This window comes from Schistocerca gregaria, unplaced genomic scaffold (assembly GCF_023897955.1).
Source record: "Schistocerca gregaria isolate iqSchGreg1 unplaced genomic scaffold, iqSchGreg1.2 ptg001764l, whole genome shotgun sequence".
NCBI lineage: Eukaryota > Metazoa > Arthropoda > Insecta > Orthoptera > Acrididae > Schistocerca > Schistocerca gregaria.
The window spans coordinates 1-7,500 of record NW_026063013.1 but is presented as its reverse complement, the minus strand read 5'-3'; the positions used below and the strand labels follow the sequence as shown (position 1 = coordinate 7,500).

The 7,500-nt window shown below is 50.3% G+C and overlaps 2 non-coding genes across 2 annotated transcripts; both read left to right on the top strand.

The window, feature by feature from the left end:
- The first annotated feature begins 4,845 nt into the window (after window positions 1-4,845).
- On the top strand, window positions 4,846-6,738 carry LOC126334463 (small subunit ribosomal RNA). Its single transcript, XR_007564743.1, has one exon. It is a non-coding gene; the product is annotated as a small subunit ribosomal RNA (ribosomal RNA).
- A 362-nt stretch (window positions 6,739-7,100) lies between these two features.
- LOC126334461 (5.8S ribosomal RNA) lies at window positions 7,101-7,255 on the top strand. The gene has a single exon (XR_007564741.1). It is a non-coding gene; the product is annotated as a 5.8S ribosomal RNA (ribosomal RNA).
- Window positions 7,256-7,500: the final 245 nt, after the last annotated feature.

Sequence of the window (7,500 nt, the reverse complement as noted above, 5' to 3'; positions counted from 1 at the left end):
TATCGCTTAACCTAACTGTGGCTGTACCAGTTTATCGCTTAACCTAACTGTGGCTGTACCAGATTATCGCTTAACCTAACTGTGGCTGTACCAGATTATCGCTTAACCTAACTGTGGCTGTACCAGATTATAGCTTAACCTAACTCAATTTGTCCCTTAACCTAACTCAATTTGTCCCTTAACCTAACTCAATTTGTCCCTTAACCTAACTCAATTTGTCCCTTAACCTAACTCAATTTGTCCCTTAACCTAACTCAATTTGTCCCTTAACCTAACTCAATTTGTCCCTTAACCTAACTCAATTTGTCCCTTAACCTAACTCAATTTGTCCCTTAACCTAACTCAATTTGTCCCTTAACCTAACTCAATTTGTCCCTTAACCTAACTCAATTTGTCCCTTAACCTAACTCAATTTGTCCCTTAACCTAACTCAATTTGTCCCTTAACCTAACTCAATTTGTCCCTTAACCTAACTCAATTTGTCCCTTAACCTAACTCAATTTGTCCCTTAACCTAACTCAATTTGTCCCTTAACCTAACTCAATTTGTCCCTTAACCTAACTCAATTTGTCCCTTAACCTAACTCAATTTGTCCCTTAACCTAACTCAATTTGTCCCTTAACCTAACTCAATTTGTCCCTTAACCTAACTCAATTTGTCCCTTAACCTAACTCAATTTGTCCCTTAACCTAACTCAATTTGTCCCTTAACCTAACTCAATTTGTCCCTTAACCTAACTCAATTTGTCCCTTAACCTAACTCAAGTTGTCCCTTAACCTAACTCAAGTTGTCCCTTAACCTAACTCAAGTTGTCCCTTAACCTAACTCAAGTTGTCCCTTAACCTAACTCAAGTTGTCCCTTAACCTAACTCAAGTTGTCCCTTAACCTAACTCAAGTTGTCCCTTAACCTAACTCAAGTTGTCCCTTAACCTAACTCAAGTTGTCCCTTAACCTAACTCAAGTTGTCCCTTAACCTAACTCAAGTTGTCCCTTAACCTAACTCAAGTTGTCCCTTAACCTAACTCAAGTTGTCCCTTAACCTAACTCAAGTTGTCCCTTAACCTAACTCAAGTTGTCCCTTAACCTAACTCAAGTTGTCCCTTAACCTAACTCAAGTTGTCCCTTAACCTAACTCAAGTTGTCCCTTAACCTAACTCAAGTTGTCCCTTAACCTAACTCAAGTTGTCCCTTAACCTAACTCAAGTTGTCCCTTAACCTAACTCAAGTTGTCCCTTAACCTAACTCAAGTTGTCCCTTAACCTAACTCAAGTTGTCCCTTAACCTAACTCAAGTTGTCCCTTAACCTAACTCAAGTTGTCCCTTAACCTAACTCAAGTTGTCCCTTAACCTAACTCAAGTTGTCCCTTAACCTAACTCAAGTTGTCCCTTAACCTAACTCAATTTGTCCCTTAACCTAACCCACGTTGTCCCTTAACCTAACTCAAGTTGTCCCTTAACCTAACTCAAGTTGTCCCTTAACCTAACTCAAGTTGTCCCTTAACCTAACTCAAGTTGTCCCTTAACCTAACTCAAGTTGTCCCTTAACCTAACTCAAGTTGTCCCTTAACCTAACTCAAGTTGTCCCTTAACCTAACTCAAGTTGTCCCTTAACCTAACTCAAGTTGTCCCTTAACCTAACTCAAGTTGTCCCTTAACCTAACTCAAGTTGTCCCTTAACCTAACTCAAGTTGTCCCTTAACCTAACTCAAGTTGTCCCTTAACCTAACTCAAGTTGTCCCTTAACCTAACTCAAGTTGTCCCTTAACCTAACTCAAGTTGTCCCTTAACCTAACTCAAGTTGTCCCTTAACCTAACTCAAGTTGTCCCTTAACCTAACTCAAGTTGTCCCTTAACCTAACTCAAGTTGTCCCTTAACCTAACTCAATTTGTCCCTTAACCTAACTCAATTTGTCCCTTAACCTAACTCAATTTGTCCCTTAACCTAACTCAATTTGTCCCTTAACCTAACTCAATTTGTCCCTTAACCTAACTCAATTTGTCCCTTAACCTAACTCAATTTGTCCCTTAACCTAACTCAATTTGTCCCTTAACCTAACTCAATTTGTCCCTTAACCTAACTCAATTTGTCCCTTAACCTAACTCAATTTGTCCCTTAACCTAACTCAATTTGTCCCTTAACCTAACTCAATTTGTCCCTTAACCTAACTCAAGTTGTCCCTTAACCTAACTCAAGTTGTCCCTTAACCTAACTCAATTTGTCCCTTAACCTAACTCAATTTGTCCCTTAACCTAACTCAAGTTGTCCCTTAACCTAACTCAAGTTGTCCCTTAACCTAACTCAAGTTGTCCCTTAACCTAACTCAAGTTGTCCCTTAACCTAACCGACGTTGTCCCTTAACCTAACCGACGTTGTCCCTTAACCTAACCGACGTTGTCCCTTAACCTAACCCACGTTGTCCCTTAACCTAACCCACGTTGTCCCTTAACCTAACCCACGTTGTCCCTTAACCTAACCCACGTTGTCCCTTAACCTAACCCACGTTGTCCCTTAACCTAACCCACGTTGTCCCTTAACCTAACCCACGTTGTCCCTTAACCTAACCCACGTTGTCCCTTAACCTAACCCACGTTGTCCCTTAACCTAACCCACGTTGTCCCTTAACCTAACCCACGTTGTCCCTTAACCTAACCCACGTTGTCCCTTAACCTAACCCACGTTGTCCCTTAACCTAACCCACGTTGTCCCTTAACCTAACCCACGTTGTCCCTTAACCTAACCCACGTTGTCCCTTAACCTAACCCACGTTGTCCCTTAACCTAACCCACGTTGTCCCTTAACCTAACCCACGTTGTCCCTTAACCTAACCCACGTTGTCCCTTAACCTAACCCACGTTGTCCCTTAACCTAACCCACGTTGTCCCTTAACCTAACCCACGTTGTCCCTTAACCTAACCCACGTTGTCCCTTAACCTAACCCACGTTGTCCCTTAACCTAACCCACGTTGTCCCTTAACCTAACCCACGTTGTCCCTTAACCTAACCCACGTTGTCCCTTTGCCTAACATAGTTCACTGCTCGGAATCTCTGGTGTCGTTGTTATCCTCATGTAGATGTCTTGCGAGTGTTGCTTACTTTCCACATATTCCTGCTATCCACTGTCAATTGTACTGCAATAGGACTATATCGCCGACCCCCCCCCCTCCCCCCCCTCTGTCCCCCTCTGTCCCCCTCTTTGTGTCTCTGTCCTCTCAAGCTGGTCGGTCTGGCGTTTGAGTGTTAAATGAGCCTCGCAGCTGTTCAGTTGCATTCAGATGTCGACGCCCTCAGTGTACGTCGTGGTATGGTCTGTGTCCATTGTCCGCTGATGTCGTACGCGTAACCCACACGCTGTACCGATCATCGGTCGTTACGTACAGAGTGAAGTAGTGTGATACGTGTGACCGTACGCTGGCTGTGCCCAACGGTGTCGAATCTCAATTTCCATATGTTGTGCTTGATGCTACTTGTCTCGTCTCCCAATAACAGCTAGGTTGCACTGTGGTACGCCGTAGAGGCGTGTGGGAGGAACGTACGAACGCATTGTATGTCACCCTGGGTCGCTGGGGGTGGTGGTGCGGTGAGTCAGGTCAGGTCAGGTCAGCGTGAGCCGTCTGATGTAGTGACGCGTGTATTCCGACTTTGTCGTATTGCCTCACACAAAGTGCTACCCTGGTGGACCGCGTTCCATATCTGGGACATGCCGCAGATGCCGGTTGACAGTGGATCGCGGAAGGTACATCGCATACGTGCGCGGGCCACCTTCCACGTGTTCTCTTCTGCACATGTCGCAGTGTGTATGTGGTCTGATGTAGCGTGTCGTGACACATGACATCCTGGCATGCAAGAATTGTTGAATTCGCAAATGTAGGTGGACATCTACGTTTACTGCCCAAGATACGCAAATGAACTGGAAATCCGTTGTTGAGCGGTTGTTCACGCTGGAGGTGAATCTGTGATGGCGACGATCGGTACAGCTATTAACCGGTTGTTTCAGCGGTACCCGCCACATCCACACGCGTGACTAGGCCCATGTGGGTATGAAGCGATACGCGGCGGTGGCTTGGTGGGACTGTTCCCGGCCGGTGAAGGGGGGCCGCCCGGCGTGTTGGCCGCGCGCTGCGTGGGCGCACGCGCAACAGGCGGCTGGTGGGGGGCGCCGAGTGGCAGGAGCGCCAGCCGACGGGCCCGGCAGGCGGCGCAGCTACGCTGCGGCGCACCCTGCACGCGGCGCCTGGCGGCCAAAGTTGGTTCAGCCGAGCCCGGTGCGAAGCGCGGTGGACATCTGCAGTGTGCTGGTCTGATTGAGGACTGTGTGCGTTGAGGATGCGCCGCCGCCTGGCACTCGGCGCCGCGACGCCGTCTGCTGCTCGGTCGCCCCAGCGGTTCTCGCAGGTGGTTTGTATCGCAGTTGTGCGGACGTGTTGGCGCGTGCGCTGTGCTGGGAGAGTTCGCTTCTGCACCCAAGTGGGGCTTTGCCCTTGTGTGGCGCTGGCGTTGGAGCTGCCGGTCACCATAGGTGGCGCGTGTTGTCTCCCGCCGGCAATGCCACGACAGCACGCTCCCGGGCCTCTGTCGGCAGCGGCAAGCTCAGTTGGGAGCAAGGGTGTTCGCACTAAAACCGTCTACTCGCCTAACTCCGGGCGATTGCGCCTCTCTCGAAACCGACCAAGTACCTAGGACGGCGCTGCGCGCCGCCGGGACCTGAGAGGGTTTCGAGGTGTATCGTGCAGGGGAGCTCGGCCTCCTCCTGTTTGCAGAATAATTGAGCGGACGCTTGCGTGTTCGCGCGGGCCCCCGGGACACACTCCCGGGCGGCCGGCTGCTCAGCTCTAGTTGACGCAGCTCCCTGGTTGATCCTGCCAGTAGTCATATGCTTGTCTCAAAGATTAAGCCATGCATGTCTCAGTACAAGCCGCATTAAGGTGAAACCGCGAATGGCTCATTAAATCAGTTATGGTTCCTTAGATCGTACCCACGTTACTTGGATAACTGTGGTAATTCTAGAGCTAATACATGCAAACAGAGTCCCGACCAGAGATGGAAGGGACGCTTTTATTAGATCAAAACCAATCGGATTGGCTTGTCTGGTCCGTTTGCCTTGGTGACTCTGAATAACTTTGGGCTGATCGCACGGTCCTCGTACCGGCGACGCATCTTTCAAATGTCTGCCTTATCAACTGTCGATGGTAGGTTCTGCGCCTACCATGGTTGTAACGGGTAACGGGGAATCAGGGTTCGATTCCGGAGAGGGAGCCTGAGAAACGGCTACCACATCCAAGGAAGGCAGCAGGCGCGCAAATTACCCACTCCCGGCACGGGGAGGTAGTGACGAAAAATAACGATACGGGACTCATCCGAGGCCCCGTAATCGGAATGAGTACACTTTAAATCCTTTAACGAGTATCTATTGGAGGGCAAGTCTGGTGCCAGCAGCCGCGGTAATTCCAGCTCCAATAGCGTATATTAAAGTTGTTGCGGTTAAAAAGCTCGTAGTTGGATTTGTGTCCCACGCTGTTGGTTCACCGCCCGTCGGTGTTTAACTGGCATGTATCGTGGGACGTCCTGCCGGTGGGGCGAGCCGAAGGGGTGCTTTCGCGTCCCGAGGCGGACCCCGTTTAAATCCTACCAGGGTGCTCTTTGTTGAGTGTCTCGGTGGGCCGGCACGTTTACTTTGAACAAATTAGAGTGCTTAAAGCAGGCAAGCCCGCCTGAATACTGTGTGCATGGAATAATGGAATAGGACCTCGGTTCTATTTTGTTGGTTTTCGGAACCCGAGGTAATGATTAATAGGGACAGGCGGGGGCATTCGTATTGCGACGTTAGAGGTGAAATTCTTGGATCGTCGCAAGACGAACAGAAGCGAAAGCATTTGCCAAGTATGTTTTCATTAATCAAGAACGAAAGTTAGAGGTTCGAAGGCGATCAGATACCGCCCTAGTTCTAACCATAAACGATGCCAGCCAGCGATCCGCCGCAGTTCCTCCGATGACTCGGCGGGCAGCCTCCGGGAAACCAAAGCTTTTGGGTTCCGGGGGAAGTATGGTTGCAAAGCTGAAACTTAAAGGAATTGACGGAAGGGCACCACCAGGAGTGGAGCCTGCGGCTTAATTTGACTCAACACGGGAAACCTCACCAGGCCCGGACACCGGAAGGATTGACAGATTGATAGCTCTTTCTTGATTCGGTGGGTGGTGGTGCATGGCCGTTCTTAGTTGGTGGAGCGATTTGTCTGGTTAATTCCGATAACGAACGAGACTCTAGCCTGCTAACTAGTCGCGTGACATCCTTCGTGCTGTCAGCGATTACTTTTCTTCTTAGAGGGACAGGCGGCTTCTAGCCGCACGAGATTGAGCAATAACAGGTCTGTGATGCCCTTAGATGTTCTGGGCCGCACGCGCGCTACACTGAAGGAATCAGCGTGTCTTCCTAGGCCGAAAGGTCGGGGTAACCCGCTGAACCTCCTTCGTGCTAGGGATTGGGGCTTGCAATTGTTCCCCATGAACGAGGAATTCCCAGTAAGCGCGAGTCATAAGCTCGCGTTGATTACGTCCCTGCCCTTTGTACACACCGCCCGTCGCTACTACCGATTGAATGATTTAGTGAGGTCTTCGGACTGGTACGCGGCATCGACTCTGTCGTTGCCGATGCTACCGGAAAGATGACCAAACTTGATCATTTAGAGGAAGTAAAAGTCGTAACAAGGTTTCCGTAGGTGAACCTGCGGAAGGATCATTACCGACTAGACTGCATGTCTTTCGATGTGCGTGTCGTGTCGCGCAACACGCTACCTGTACGGCAGTGGCCGTGCGCCGCGTGCGGAACCACGCGTGCCTCTCAAAACTAGCGGAAGTGTTGTTGTTGTGTGGTACGAGCGCTGAAGCTCTGGAGCGGCTGGCCTGCGGTACCTGGCGCCTGGCGCCGGTTTTGAATGACGTTCGCCCGAGTGCCTGTCCGCTCCGGTGTGGAGCCGTACGACGCCCATCGGCTGTGAGGCCGTTGGACACAAAAAAAATAGTGGAACAGGGGCCGTCAGACGCCTCAGTCCCGCAAATGCTACTGTCTTGAAAGAGACAGTGGGAGACTGAAAAGGAAAAGATCACCCAGGACGGTGGATCACTCGGCTCGTGGGTCGATGAAGAACGCAGCAAATTGCGCGTCGACATGTGAACTGCAGGACACATGAACATCGACGTTTCGAACGCACATTGCGGTCCATGGATTCCGTTCCCGGGCCACGTCTGGCTGAGGGTCGGCTACGTATACTGAAGCGCGCGGCGTTTGTCCCGCTTCGGAGACGTGGGAGTGTCGTGGTCGCCTGTGTGGCCGGCCGCGTCTCCTTAAACGTGCGATGCGCGCCCGTCGCCTGGCGGTTCGCATACCGGTACTTTCTCGGTAGCGTGCACAGCCGGCTGGCGGTGTGGCGTGCGACACCTCGTACAACGACCTCAGAGCAGGCGAGACTACCCGCTGAATTTAAGCATATTACTATTGCGGAGG